This window comes from Microtus pennsylvanicus, chromosome 13 (genome assembly GCF_037038515.1).
Source record: "Microtus pennsylvanicus isolate mMicPen1 chromosome 13, mMicPen1.hap1, whole genome shotgun sequence".
Classification (NCBI taxonomy): domain Eukaryota; kingdom Metazoa; phylum Chordata; class Mammalia; order Rodentia; family Cricetidae; genus Microtus; species Microtus pennsylvanicus.
The window spans coordinates 216,831-233,306 of NC_134591.1; the positions used below are offsets into that span (position 1 = coordinate 216,831).

General features: G+C 38.3%; 1 long non-coding RNA gene across 1 annotated transcript in view; it reads right to left on the minus strand.

Moving 5' to 3' along the window:
* Positions 1 to 7,255: 7,255 nt before the first annotated feature.
* Positions 7,256 to 16,476, minus strand: part of LOC142833856 (uncharacterized) — a 41,546-nt gene continuing 32,325 nt past the window's right edge. Inside the window, exons 2-4 of the long non-coding RNA XR_012907457.1 lie at positions 16,300 to 16,426; positions 16,049 to 16,109; positions 7,256 to 8,345 (exon numbers count right to left, since the gene is read on the minus strand). This is a non-coding gene — a long non-coding RNA (uncharacterized LOC142833856). The remainder of the gene's footprint in view (positions 8,346 to 16,048; positions 16,110 to 16,299; positions 16,427 to 16,476) is intronic.

The window sequence follows — 16,476 nt, forward strand, 5'->3', positions numbered from 1 at the left end:
ATCCTAAGAATATTTAGAAAATACATTGTAAATATTTTCCTAAAATGCTATGATATACTTTTCTATCTCTGTGAAATATGAACTAGTGATGAAGTAGCTTCAAGCTTTATTCTCCACACAGGTTAGAAAAGCTTTTGGAGATGGGCTAATTTAAGAAAGTCATCTAGATGAAGTAGAATATTTGTCAGAATGATTTTCCTAGTAAGTTTCTTATTTCTCATCATGACTATTGAAGGTAGCTTTTAATTAACATTATACTGTTACATAATACTCAATAAATTTTGTAGGGGAAAAGTAATTATCTCTCTTTTAGATAATAGTAAAGCTCTTTTAACTTTTAAAAATAATGCCCATTGCCGCACAGTAGTAAATCCAACACTCAGGAGGCAGAGGCAGGTGGATCTTTGTGAGTTCAAGGCCAGCCTGGTCTACAAGAGCTAGTTCCAGGACATGCTCCAAAACAAAAGCAAAAAAAAAATTCAACTTGAAAAAACAAAACCAAAAACCAGACAAACAAAAATACCCATCAAAAAGACTTACTGATTCATAAAAGTAATGTCTGGTTTATCTCAGTTAAAAATAAATTTGATGTTGATGCCTTAGGTATATACTTCTCTATTTATGTTGTGATCCTGTTGAAAAATTGACTTTCACTTCTATTTTCAAAGTATTTGCTTACTTTTATATAAATGATTTCCTCTTATTTTTACTTAATTTTTAAATTTAGTTATTTATCTTTCCATCGGTTGGTATCAAACCCAAGCTTCATACATGCTAGACAAGTACTCTACCATGGAGCTACATGTTCAGCTCCATAGTATCTCAGTTCATCGTTTAGTTTTGTGTTTTTTAGGATAGGGTCTTATTATCAGCTCATGATCCCTTTGCTTTGGCCTTCACCAATGCCAGGACTTAAGTATGTGCTACCAGCTTTACACTGTTTAAATGTGAAGAGAGAGATATATTTCAAATTGTATGATTTTAAATAATTTTTGTCATTTGTTGTTTAATTTTTAGAAATTTACTTCCTGTTGCAAATTGGTTCAGCTGAGCAAAGAACCACTACTCCTCCGCCATCATTAATAAGAAAATGTATGACTTTGTCTCATGTAAAATGTTAGCTGCTGGGTGCTGTGAGCTGACACATGGAGTTACAGCCAATGGCTGTGTCTCAATCATCTGAGCTGATTAACTGTGTCAAGCAGGACTGAACATATCTGCATGGGAGAGTTCACTAATGGAAACTAAATGCTTAGTAGTTCAAGCTCTCCTCCCTAAACTGTACACCCACCGGTGTCTGTCTTCATTCACACGGAAGGAATTAATATATGATGGAAAATCACACACTGTGACCCATCAGATCCTTCTTTGTAATGGACACCCCTGCCACCCATGACCTTAAACTTCAGTCTGTGATCTAGCTATTGTCCAGTATGTCCCCTGCAGTGCACACTGTACACTGTTCCTACTCTTCTGGTCTGAAGCTCATGACCTTAAACTTCAGTCTGTGATCTAGGTATTGTCCAGTGTGTCCCCTGCAGTGCACACAGTACACTGTTCCTACTCTTCTGGTCTGAAGCTCGTGACCTTCGACTTCAGTCTGTGATCTAGGTGTTGTCCAGTGTGTCCCCTGCAGTGCACACAGTACACTGTTCCTACTCTTCTGGTCTGAAGGGAGGAGCCATGCTCTATATGACTCAAACTGATAATTTTAGAACTCACAATAAAATCCAGAGAAGCTGGAGGACACTCATTTACTCATCTATTATCCTTCTCACTGAGCAGTTAAGGCCCAGTCTTGAAGCAATTGCAGAACTTGCTTTCTGGGCAGCAGGAGCAGGATTAGGTGTTCAAAGCAATTCTCAAATATGTAGTGTGAGATAAGCCTAAGCTACAGGAGACAGAAATAAATAATCAACAGAATTTGAGAAAAAATGGAAAGAAATTCTTAATGACCTGTTAATAATAGGGAATAGAAACAAATAGATTAGAGCAGAAATTAGAGCATTTAAAGTAAATAAAATTTAAAAAGTGAAAATAGCAATTATCTTTTAAAAAACATAAATATAATTTTTTAAAAACACAGTTATACTGACTTTGGACAAGAGAAGAACACTCCCTGGTAAAGAGACTGACATTAAAAAGGCATGACTTCACCATGCCCCATGTGCAGTGTCAGCTGCTGAGACCTGTGACCTGAAACACACAGCTGCAGCTAATGGATAGAATCATGACAGGCAGGATTGGACATATAAGCATAGGAGAGTTCCCTTGTTAGAAAGTCAATATTTATTGACTCAAGCTAACCTTCCCGAATTACACAGCCCAAATCTAGCCTGCCTTCATTCTCATGACAGATTAACATATGCTGGGAAATTACAAAATCACTGATCCTGTCACAATCAGGTCCTATTTCATAATGGTGACTCCAGCAGATGTTTGCCTACCTACAGTGTATGCAATAAACTATTCCTCCTATTCTGGTCTGAAAGTGGAAGCCATGCTCCGCATACAAATCCTTTTCCTGTTACTGTAATGGACAGTTGACTACATGTCTTAAATTTTCAATTTTAGAGCTCAGTGGTCATTGTGTTTTCATCCAAGAATTTAGTTTAATTACAAGGACAACAAGGTCATTGCTCTGGGGAGCAATGGTGTGGGATCAAGGCTACCTAATCCAACAAAGAAATGTTTTTCTCAGAAACATTTTTCTACAATGCTTGAGGTACTGCTATTCTAGAATTAATATGTCTTCCCAGTGATAAATCATTCACACACTTAAAGTTTAATAGACATAAATTCCGTTAGTAACAGTATGCATTCATGGTGGTTAATGCTAAAAGAGGAGACCACCTGGTCCAGATTTTGCATTCCACATATGCTGTCATCCTTAAGTCTTTTTTTTAGGTTCAGGCCTGAGGTTATACATTGAACAGTGTAAATAGGGACAGGAGAATGCAAGTCTAGCCACTTAGGCAGATGGAGATTTACAGAACAAAACTATCTTTGAGATTATGCATTATGATAAAAATAAAATATATCACAATGTATGACTTAAAAGAGAAATAGATCTTAATATATGATCTAAATGATATATTTAAGATGTACTGATGCTACAATCCTCACATATACAAAGGACATAGAATACAAATTAAAACAATGTTATGGGAAAGTCACCTATCCACACTGTGATTGTTCTTAAGTCAACAGCTGTTCTGAGCCATTCTAACCTCAAAATAATCCTTCTTTTGCCTCCAAGCTAGCTGTCTCAGAGAAAGGCCACAGATGCTTTTTTGATGAACAGCCCTGATTGGTGTTTATTTCAAGTCTGTGACATTACTGTACAGAATCTCGTTTTTTAAGTTTTATTTTATGTATATGGGTGTTTACCCACAGGTGTCCCTGTGCAGTACCCGCAGAAGCCAGATAAGTGAATCAGATCCCTTGGAACTGGAGTTGCAGGAGATGGTTAGCAACCATGATTTTTGGCAATGTAACCTGTGCCAACTGCAACAACACCCAGTGTTCTTAATTGCTAAGCTATCTTGCAAGCTGCATTTTTATTTAAAATTTATTCCCAAAATTTTCTTTTCTAATTCCTTCCTTAAGTCTGTATGAATAAGGATGTGCAACTATATTAATAAAACCTGCTGAGTCCATTTCTGTTGGTTTTGTGTTATTGTTTCAGAACTGAACATGTTGTTTCAGATACATAAATAGGGATCTCATCCCCGCCTGAGGCTAATTCACCCAATTGTAGGAGAATTGCAATCTTTATTGAGCAACATAATTCTGACCCTTAAGTGACTTAGGCTGACTTGGACAGAAAACATTATCAAGAATAAAAAACTTAGATTGGCAAATACCTCATCTAACATTTGCTGGTGCCACAGCCCTGAAGTTGTAGGGCTGCAGGAAAGACTATGGACACTGTCCTGAGCAAACCACAGGCTCCCTGGGTTCAATGGGCCTTCCACCATACCCTACTGACCATTCTCATTTTAGATGACTTTGAAATCCTGAAATTCCTGCCTCCACTTTCTAAGTACCATGGTTATACATCTGTAACCATGCTTGACTTAGTTGGCTTTAACTCCATTTAATCATTCGTTAGAAAGTTGGGGTGAGTAAGATGAGCAGTTACACTTAATTATATTAAAACTCCACCAATCTCCATGAGCCTGGGTTTCAACCATCTGTAGAATAAAGACAGTACTGTGCTCTAGTCTCTTGATGAATTATAATACAAAGATAAAGAAAAACAATTTTGCTCATAGTTGGAAGACAGTGGACCTTAAGACAGGAAGGCTGCATTTGATGGGAGTCAACTGTTACTTAGATCAACCAGTCACACGTTATTGCTATTAATGGCATGTTCATGGGACTGAATAGAAGGCTCAGCACTTAAAACACTGGCTGCTCACCCACAGGGCCTGACTTTTGATTTCCAGCACCCAAAAGACAGCTTACAATTGTCAGTAACTCTAGTCACAGGGGATCAGACAACATCTTCTAGTCACTACTGGTTCCTGGCATGCCATTGGTATACTCACTGGCAAAACTTATACACTTAAATTAAATTTTATTCTTTTCTAAGGTAATAGACACATGAAGAAAACCCTTTTAACAATATGTAATCATATATATAGATGTCTTTCCACCATTTGCATATCTGGTTCCCTAGGAGGCCAGATGAATGCACCAGATCTCTAAGACTGGGAAATACAAGTCATTCTGAAGAATCAGATATAGGTGCCAGGAATTAAACTTCAGTATCCAAGAGGAGCAGCACTACTGAGCCAACTCTCCAGGTCATAATAATGCTAAAGATGAAGATGAGCTACTATTCCTTCTGTCTCCTATCACTTGAAGGTGAGGAAAGTCCCCTCTTGATGGTTGTCAAAGAATTTAATGGATTTCTTTACCTCTCCATATTGTTTCTGAGTTTTATTGTTAACACAGTTCTCTTGATGTAAGACTATAAAAGCTTCTGTTAAAACCATTCAGAGTCCAGCCAGATTATATTAGGAAAAGTTCCAAAATTTGAGATAAGATTTTATTTTTGGAATTTTTGACCCAGGGTATGTCCACAGAGCCATAGCTGCAATGGAATTCACTATGGGCGCCAAGATGGCCACAGACTCAGAGACTGGCCAAACACAATCCTTCAAGTGCTAGGATTATAGCCATACACCTCTAAATCCAGTTGAGGTATATGTTTTTAAATGACCTATCATTGAATCAGAGAATGAAAAATAAAGTATGATTTAAAAGGGACCATCATTGTTCAGATGAAGAGTAAATTTCTTGAAATTCTGTAATTGAAATGTGCAATCATTTAATATGTGCTCAATAATTGGGTCATTGTCTTTACTTTATTAACTTTATCCATGTAAAAATGTTTGAAGAGTGTTTGTGTGTATACACCTGGGCAACTCACAGGTGTCTATTATTTTCTTCCCCTATGTGAGTTTTAGTGATGAAACCTAGGGATTTCTTTGACTGCAATTGGTCTCAATTGCACTTATTCAGGATTAAAAATTATTTATGTGTGTAGGAGTGTGCATATGCCACTTCCCAAGTTTAGAAATAAAAGAAAAAACTTGTAGGAGCAATATGGATCACCCAGAGATAGAACACAGGTCATCAGGCTTATCAGCAACCAATTTTAATGAATGAGACAATTAATTGGAATTCAATTGTGGTTTTTGAGAAAGTGTTATAAACAAATGTTTAGTCCCCAGAATAAGCAAGTTAAAAAAATGTTTGTGCCATGGACCGGCTTAGGGGAGCCACTCAGACCATGGGAGAAGCAGGGTCCTGGTAACAGGAAGGCACAAGTTCGGTGAATGACAGACAGACACAACACACAAGAGAGTGGTTGGAATCTGCTGCGATTTTACTGAATTCATGTTTTCATTATATAGTATTCAAACAAAGAACAAATCAGAAGGTCAGGTGTCATTGGTTGACACAGTATGAAAGCTTCTTTTAGTCACATCAGCAATATCTAAGAAAAGTACATTATCAGGAACAGGTGTTAGACATAAAGCATCCTTAGAAGAGGAAATCTTGTCCTTGGGACTGTAAACCTCAGACAAGTGGTTTCATCTTAAGAATAGAAAGTTTCTGTCTCATTATCGCTATCATGGCCCTTCCTCTTCCTAATCCTTTATTTCATCTAGTGACCAAATATACCTAATCAGTTCTCTGCACCTGTTGAACTATACTTTTTAATACCTTCTTATGCAGCAGACATCATGGGGGTTGGGATCTAGCAAGCCTATCCATAAAGTTCAAAGTATTATATAACAGTTTTTGTCCATCAACATTAACCCATCTATTCCCTTGCTCATCATACACCCTGTGTATAACAAAGGTTCTGCTGTAGTCTTATACATTCCCATACTGTGCTTCCTTATCCCAGAGCTGTTTCTGAAGAGAATGATCCTTGTCTTGAATATATATAAAAACTATCATTATTATGAAAGAATTTGTGCAAAGTTCATATCCCGCATAGCCATCTAATCGAGAAACCCGTCTATGCCTCAGCGGTGGCTAATACCAGGCTGTCTTCCATTGACCTCCAGGAAGGCTAGTCCCATAGGATACGTAGCTCCCATCCGGTATAATGACATATGTCATGTCACAGAGATGACACTGGAGTTGGTGTGGCAGTTTGATCATACAAATATTTTCCTATGCAAAGAGGATTTTGCATTCAAATTATACAGTGTTCATCTGTCTTGTTTACAATCTGAAAAGAGGACAATAGTTTACTATTATAATATTCCTCATAATCTTATTTGAGGACCAGGGAAATGGCTCCATGGGAAAGGTCTGTGGTGTGCAAGGATGGAAAACTGACCTTGATTATCATATTAAGAGGACCAAAAGTAGAAACTGCAAAGTGGTCTTCTGGTCTCCAAATATCTGCATTGGTCCTAAAAACCCATAATCACATTGCACACACACCGTAAATCTTTGTTACAAAATAAATCTTAGTGCCCTTACATTACCTGACATCTTTGGATAATTTCCTTAGAAGGCAATTCTTCAAGATAAAATGGTTAACTAATTGGCAGCAGGGAAGCATGGAACATCAGTATTATGTATATATATTCTAATATATATTTACAACACACATATAAAACATCAAGCTATGGTATGAGATACACAGTTGAATGTTCATTATCCTACTTTATTACATCTCTACCAAATAAATGAAAATACTGTTTTGAGTACACACACGAGATCATTAATGTTTCTTATATTCTCTTCTATTAAGCATTTTTAACATTAACATTGTTAAATTGTGTTGACCAAAGAGCAAATGTTGTGAGTACTTCATCTACCCTTAGACTTGTACTAAGGAGGTAGACTCATGAGGATCAAGAGTTCAAATATATCCCTGAATCATTACTAACATTTAGGCAAAACTGAATAACAAACAAGAAAATCTCAAGGGAATTTGTGGAAATATGAAAAACAAAACCAGGAGCAACAACCCACCACCATTTCATAGATACTCTTACTTAAAAAGTATGATCACACACTGCCTGATATTTAGATAAAAAAATGAATCAATTAGATGATGGGGTTACCATTCTACACATTATAGTAGAAAAATACAGATTAACAAAAGTCACGGAAGAAAAATAAGGACCACAAAATAAACTTTACTAAATGGATTTGTCACACATGGAGCACACTTTAGTATCTACCTCAAATGTTTCAAAGTAGAAACCACAAGGCAGTGATCTCTACCATCAGTCTTCAGTGAGCATGGTAAATAATTTACTTCCTTCAAGGCTATAATGAAAAATAAATGGATCATTATTTTTTTCTTGAAGCTGAAGACAACTGTAATGTCTAAAGCCTTTACAAAATCATTTTCAGAAAGCGTTTTCTTTTATGTGAGTTTATTCATATTTCTGTCTTTTAATTGATACACATAGGCTTTAAAATATTTAGAGCACTAGAAACATGGCTGGGCAGTTAAGAAATGTTTGCTACGTGGCCCAAGGTCTGATTTTTTGACAACCTCCTGTAATTTCTGCAATAAAATCCTAGGATCTAATATATCAGAAACCAGCATGCACATTCACATACCCACACAAAGCACACTGATATCACATAATCACAATTAAAACAACTCTTTAAACATATTTTCAGTCATGAAAGTTTTTCTCATGTAAGAATTCATTCCTATAATATAGGTGTTAAGGCACCTAATGGCTTACAGAGTTTTTCTTCACCATGAAGCAATCAGGCAGGCTTGAAGTCTGAGAAATCAATCCTTCTAAGTTGATGGAATCATTTGGGAAGACTTATGAAATGCTGTCCTGCTGGAGGAAATAAGTCACTGTGGGTAGGCTTTTCTAGTTTACACCCTCTGCTTCATGCTGTAAGTTAAGGATTTGAGTTCTTAACCTGTTTTAGCTGTCATGTTAGACAGTTGTAGCAATAACACTTTCTTTCTTTCTTTTTTGAGAAAGTGTTTCTCTGTAGCTTTGAAGTCTGTCCTAGAACTAGCTTTGTAGGCCAGACTGGCCTCAAACTCACAGAGACCCACCTGCCTCTGCCTCCTGAGTGTGGGATCAAAGTATGCACCACCACTGTCCAGCTGTCATGTCACTTTCATGGTGATCCTGTATGTATCCCGCTGGAGCCAAAGGCCAACTTAATTTTTATAAGTTGACCTAGACATTATATCACAACAGAAAAGGAACAAATATAAATCAATAAAGTTTTACACTTGAATCAGTGATTCCATTCAATTGAGGAGAAATATAAAATCTAAAAGGGTTACATTACTGTTTAAATTCATAGTGCAAGTGTTACAGCTCGGGGGGGGGGGGGAATTATCCTGACTGCCAGAAGTCAGACTATACCTACAGCTATGAAAGGAAGGTAGTCTGGATATTTATAGCTGTGTAGAGAAAGATACCCTGATCTGATGTGGGATTCCCCTCTGTGTGATGTGATTACCATTAATGAATAACGAAACTGCCTTGGCTTGTTGATAGGGCAGAACTTAGGTCGGCAGGGATAACTGAACTGAATGCTGGGAGAAAGAAGGGAAGAGTAAGTGAGATGCCATGGAGATGCTGAAGACAGATGCTGGGAATTTTACCCAGTAAGTCACAGCCACAAGACCATACATAGATTAATAGAAATGGGTTAAATTTATATGTAAGACTTAGCCAATAAGAAGCCAGAGCTAATGGGCCAAGCAGTTGTTTAATTTATACAGTGTTTGTGTGATTATTTCAGATCTAAGCTAGCCAGGTGCCTGGGAACCAAACAAGCAACCTCCCTACAACACTGACTGTCAGAAGTCAGGCTATACCTACAGTTGTGAAGAGAAGGTATCTTGGGATGTGGGATTCTCCTCTGTATGCTGTGAACATGATTTATTACCATTGGTAAAAAAAAAGTTGCTTTGGCCTACAGCAGGGCAGAATATAGTCAGGCTGGAAGAGAGAGAGAGAGAGAGAGAGAGAGAGAGAGAGAGAGAGAGAGAGAGAATAGGTGGAGTAAAAGAGATGTAGTTGTTCAAGCAGAAAGATGCCAGAACAGAACATTACTGATAAGCCACAGCCTGTGGTGAGATTAATAGAAATGGGTTAATTTAAGATGTAAGAATTAGTCAATAAGAATCTTGAGCTAACAGACCAAACAGTGTTGTAACTAATATATTTTCTGTGTGACTATTTGGGTCTAGATGGCTCCAGAAACTTCCTGAACAGTCTCAAATTACAATCCTGGATATCTACAGCTGATAGGAAAGCTACCCTGACTGTTATTAAGTCAGGCTATGCCTGAAACTGTGGAGAAAAGGTATTCTGAATAGTTATAGCTCTAAAGAGAAAGGTACCCTCACTGACCTGTCAGGACATACCTACAGCTGTGAAGGGAAAGTATACTGGATACCTACACCTATAAGGAGAAAGGAATCCTGACTGTTGAGAAGTCTGGCTATCTCCTTCTGCTCCTGATTTGGACCTTGAGATTTCTGTCCGGTGCTCCCATGTGGGTCTCTGTCTCTGTCTCCTTTCATCGTCTGAAAGGCATTCATGAGGATGCCTATGTGTTTGTCTTTGGATTCACCTTCTTATTTAGCTTCTCTAGGAACATGAATTATAAGCTCAATGTCCTTTATTTATGGCTAGAAACCAAATATGAGTGAGTACATCCCATGTTCCTCTTGGAACTCAGGACCACGAGGGGTGCACCCACACACTGAGAAAATGGGGATGTTCTATCGGGAACTCACCAAGGCCAGCTGGCCTAGGTCTGAAAAAGCATGGGATAAATCCGGACTAGCTGAACAAAGCGAACAATGAGGAATAGTGAGAACTCAAGAACAATCGCAGTGGGTTTTTAATCCTACTGCAGGTACTGGCCTTGTGGGAGCCTAGGCAGGTTGGATGCTCACCTTACGAGACCTGGATAGAGGTGGGCAGTCTTGGGCTTCCCACAGGTCAGGGAACCCTGATTGCTCTTCGAGCAGATGAGGGAGGGGGACTTGATCGGGGGAGGGGGAGGGAAATGGGAAGCAGTTGCAGGGAGGAGGCAGAAATCCTTAATAAATAAATAAATTAAAAAATAAATAAATAAATAAATAAATAAAAACCCTGGTTCGATTCCCGGAAGTCTGGCTATAACTGAAGCTGTGGAGGGAAGGTAGCCTGATACCTAGGGCTCTGAAGAAAATGGTAGCCTGATTGTTAGAAGTCAGGCCATACCTACAGTTGTGAAAGGAAAGTGTACTGGATACCTACAGCTATGACAAGAAAAGGTATCCTTGTAGAGGCCCCAAACCATGAGCCTATTTCCACCTTGTCTGAAGGTCAGAGTTTCAGGGTGGCAAAGTTGTTAACAGGTGTGGTTATACACCCTGACCTAAGGTGTGGTTGTTTTATGTTTTGGACTTTAAGAGGGCCCAGGCAGATAAATCCACTCCCCCTTGAGCAAAGGTGAGAGAATTCAAACATACTTCTGCTCCTTCTTTTGAATTAAGATGTTTGGCCTAAGGAATGACTGCCTTTAGGATCCTTGGTCTAGGGTCGGTTCACTGCCTGAATAACAGAATGTTTTTCTCAATAATCAAGGACTTGATGGATCAAAGTATTGAAGCAAGTAACTGTTCTAGTTGTCCTTGGCATTGTGTTAAAGCAGTCTTCTGTCTCCCCCCCCCCATTGTATTGGGGTATAAACATAATGGGAAATTAAATGCAGGCAGATTTACAGTATTCACTGGAACTCCCTGCCAGTACTATCCTATGCTTCTGCTTTATTATTTTCACTTGTGTCTTCATTCTCTTTGCTTATTTTTCTAATCCCCAGGCCCCTACCCTGGTAACTGGTATACTTGTCAAAGATGGTCCCTGACAAATACTGGCTATTGGGAAGTCCGGCTATATGTGAGGCTGTGTTCCAGTGGGAGATGTTCTCCATGCAGGATGTAGCAATACTGCTCCTCTCCAAAAGAGCCATCACAGCTGGGCCCTGCTTCATTCTGCTAAGAGAGCTTCAGAACAGAGATGTCCATGGCTGTTATACTCCACTTCCCTAAGGGAGTTTCCTAGCAGAGATGTTCAATGCTTCTCTGTTTCACCCCACTAGGGAGTTTCCTAACAGAGATGCCAATTTTTTTCTCAGCTTCAGCCCAAATTGTTACTTCTCTGCTTCACTGGAGTTAATGGGAAACTTGCAGAAATGTTGAAGTCACTGGTGAAGAGTTGCTACTTCTGCTCTGCTCCTTTAAGGGAGTTTGCCAGCAGAGGTGACCAAAGCTTCTCTGTTCCAATCCACTACAAAGTTTCTTACCACTACAGTGAAGTTTTTCACCCAAAACTCATTCAAGAAACTTAATTGGAAGGGAAGAATCCAGGAGAGGGGCTCTCTCTGCCAGGGCAGAAGCCAGCTGAACATGTACAGAACTTATATAGGACTTCTTAGTCACAGAGTATTCCCAGGGAGAAGGTTCTCATGGTGGGAATTGGTTAGATGTCAATCTCTGATCTTGAACAATGCAGAGATTGGCTGGATTTCATGTTCAGGGGTTGGTAGATCTTGAGCTTAGGGATTAGCTGGTTTTGTGCTCAGTTGGTCAAGGGTAGAGTGTGTTTCTTTGGCTTTTGTTTTAGAGTCAAAGTGTGTTCTATCCCTTGCCTTTTATAGTCTTTTAAGTCTGATTTCAGGGTCAGGTGTTTCTTTCATTGGCTCTGGATTCAGAAACAAAGTGTATTTCCTTGTCTTGGTTTTAGAGTCAGGATGTATTTCTTTGTCTCCAGTTTCAGAGTCAAAATTATGTATTTCACTGGCTCTGATTTCAGAGTCAGGATGTGGTTTTTTTTGGCTGGCCCATTTACCCTACACATAGGACTTCATAAATTCATTTTACCATGAGTTTGTAAGTACAAACAGTATAAAAATGACATCATAATGCTTGAAAAGATTGTTAACACTGTCAAATTTATTTCTACAGAAGAAATAGCTCTGTGTTGTAGGCAGAAGATCCTTGTTCATTCCTGGCTGCCTAGACCCAAAATAATGACACAGAAACAATATTAATTAAAACACTGCTTGGCCTATTAGCTTAAAATTCCTTTTTTTTTTTTTTTGAGACAGGGTTTCTCTGTGGCTTTGGAGCCTGTCCTGGAACTAGCTCTTGTAGACCAGGCTGACCTCACACTCACAGAGATCCGCCTGTCTCTGCCTACCTAGTGCTGGGATTAAAGGCATGCACCACCACCGCCCAGCTAGCTTAGAATTCTTATTAACTAACTCTGACATCTTTTTTTTTTTTTTTGGTTTTTCGAGACAGGGTTTCTCTGTGGTTTTGGAGCCTGTCCTGGAACTAGCTCTTGTAGACCAGGCTGGTCTCGAACTCACAGAGATCCGCCTGCCTCTGCCTCCCGAGTGCTGGGATTAAAGGCGTGCAACTCCATCGCCTGGCTAACTCTGACATCTTAAATTAACCCATTCCTATTATTTTGTATTTTACCACAAGACTTGTGATTTACCAGTAAGATTCCAGGGCATCTGTCTCCAGACTCCAGATACATGGAGTCTGACTCCACTTTCTTTTCTCCTCTATCTCTGCTTGGAATTCCTGCCTTGCTCTATTCTGCCCTGCTATAGACCCAAAGCAGCTTTTTTTTTTTATTAAACAAAGGCAACAAAATATATTCACAGCGTACAGAGGGGAATACCAAATCACTTTGTAGCTGATTATAAATGTTTTGGCTAAAGATCTGACCAAATACTGTATAATAAGAAGTCCTCTTTTTTATTTCAGGTCAATGTCTACTGTAATATGCAAAGATTTTAAAAGATTGCTGCAAATAAAAATTTTACTCCTATATAAAGCACAAATTTTTCCACACTGAATACATTTATAGGGTTTCTCTGCAGTACGATTTTTTCTCATGATTTAGATTATTCATACATGCAAATGCTTTATCACACTGATTACATTCATAGAGTTTATCCCCAGTGTGTGATCTTTTATGCATTTGAAGAGTACTGTGACGTACAAAGGCTTTACCACACTCATTACATTCATAGGGTTTGTCTCCAGTATGTGTTAGTATGTCTTTGAAAATGACTATAATAAACAAAGCCTTTACCACACTAATTACAAACACAATGTTTCTCTCCAATATAGGTTCTTTTATGCTTTCGGAGGTTACTGTGACATGCAAAGGCTTTACCACACTGATTACATTCTGTAGTAATAAGGGCGGTGGGGCTGCATTCCCAGCACCCTGGCCGCCTGCACTGCTAGCTTATGCCCTGAAATAATTACACGGACACTGTATTCTTTTAAACATGCTTGGCCCTTTAGCTCTAGCACTTACAGGCTAATTCTCACATCCTGATCAACCCATCTCTAATAATCTGTGAGAACCGGTCTTACCGGGAAGATTCTAGCCTAGTCCATCCTGGGTCTGAGCTTCATGGCATGTGTCTGCCCAGGAGCGGGGCATGCCATCTCTCTGAGGTGTCTGCCCCGAGAGGAGAGCTGTTGAGTCTGAGCTCACTTCCTCTTCCTCCCAGCATTCTGTTCTGTTTACTCCACCCACCTATCTTCTAACCAATAAAATGGGCCGAGGCAGTTCCTATATTAGCCAATGACCTTCCTCCATCAACATTCATAGGGTTTCTCTCCAGTATGGCTTCTTTCATGCCTTTGTAGGTTACTGTGACATGCAAAGGCTTTACCACACTGGTTACATTCATAGGGTTTCCCTCCAGTATGAGTTCTTTTATGCTTTCTGAGGTAACTGTGACATGCAAAGGCTTTACCACACTGATTACATTCATAGGGTTTCTCTCCAGTATGGCTTCTTTCATGCCTTTTTAGATCACTGTGACATGCAAAGCCCTTACCACACTGGTTACATTCATAGGGCCTCTCTCCAGTATGGGTTCTTTCATGCCTTTGTAGATTACTGTGACATGCAAAGGCTTTACCACACTGGTTACATTCATAAGGTTTCTCTCCAGTATGGGTTCTTTCATGCCTTTGAAGATCACTGTGACATGCAAAGGCTTTACCACACTGGATACATTCATAGGGTTTCTCTCCAATATGCCTTTTTTCATGTGTTTGAAGAGTACTGTTATGTGCAAAGGTTTTAAAACATTGATTACATTCATAGGGTTTCTCTCCAGTATGAGTTCTTTTATGCTTTCGAGGTAACTGTGACATGCAAAGGCTTTACCACACTGGTTACATTCATAGCATTTCTTTTCAGTGTCTGTCTTTTTATGCATTTGAAGATGACTGTGATGTGAAAAGGCTTGACCACACTCATTTCCTTTATAGGTGTTTTTTCAGGCATGTGAAGATGACTGTCACATGTAATGGCTTTAATACATTGAGTATATGCAGAAGTTTTCTCTCTAGTTTGACTTTTTTCATGCCTACAATGATAATGGTACATGTGAAAGCATTACTACATTTAATACATTGTTGAATTTTTTATCTGTATAAATTAATTTTACAATTTAGTCCTTTTATAAAGAGGAATTAAATGTTAACATTTTATTACTATGTTTACAATTTTACAATTTTGTTTTTCCCCATTAAGGCTTGCTTTTCATCTTTGAAGATACATGATTCACATTTACAGAATCTTTTTTCTACATGAGAATTTTCGTGTATTTGAAGAGAACTGAAAAAACTCAGAGCTTTACCACTCTTATTGCATTCATGTGTCCTCTACTGTGAGTGATACTACATTTGCTAAGTAAACTAGGACAAAGAGAAATATTTGTACAGTCCTAGTACTCATGGTGCTTTTCTGAAATGTGAGATTGTTGATATATTAACAATGAGGCTATAAAACTAATTACTTGTATACTTTTATATCAAATTCAACACGTATACTCAACATGGAGACTGCTACACATCTTCTGTTTGTTCTGAGAGAGAGGTATGCTATATCTTTTCACATCCCTATGCTCATGTGGCTTGTATCCAGAGTAACATATGATATACCTAGTAAAGGAAGAATAACAAATACAAGATTTCCACATTGAGATCACACTTTATGGCCTCATAGACTTGTGGCATCTGGATTAAGGCCTCTCCACAACAGCTGCCCCTTGATTCATGACTCTAACTGCCCGCTCACTGAACTTAACACAGTCACAAGTATATGGGTTAAACTACCTTTTCTATGGACTATTAGTGTAATAGAGAGTTTTAGAGATATACTTATCATCTTTTCAACATGTATATCTTTTATAATATGAATAATATGAAATAAACAGACAATTTTACAGTATAGTTCTCATTGTATTATGATTCAAATGGTAATATAAGTTAAGACATTGTTTCCTTGACTTCTTTCTTAAAAGAATGACTTGCAAATGCAGTTCACCTATCTGAAATTAAGGTATATGATTTTGTGAGAATTTAATAATTATCAATGCATGTTATTATATACACTGCTGGTGTTGTTTAAAACATATAGGATGTATTACAATTCTTCAGAGGTATATTTGTATATTTATAAATGAAAATTACCTTTCATGTCTTCTAGAACTTTGACAATGTTCTTCAACATTATGGTCTTCCCAACTGTATCCTAAAATATAGTGCCAGACATTATATATTAAAAATTATAAAAAAAATTTAGCCACCATTTGTAGTAAACCTTACAACCATGCCTGATTTATTTACCCCATTCTACTTTCTCAATCATATTACAAAAGAGCACCATTAACCAATGAACAGTTGTCCCCTTATTTGAAACATGAAAGATAATTCAGCCCTACCTATAGTAGTGAGGTTTCTGTAGGTCTTCACCATCACATCTTTGTAGAGATTCTTCTGGGAAGGATCCAGCAAAGTCCATTCTTCCCAATTGAAGTCGACATGCACATCATCATGGGTCACTGTATTCTAAAATATGCCATACATGTGTACAACCAAAAGCACGATTCTGACAACAC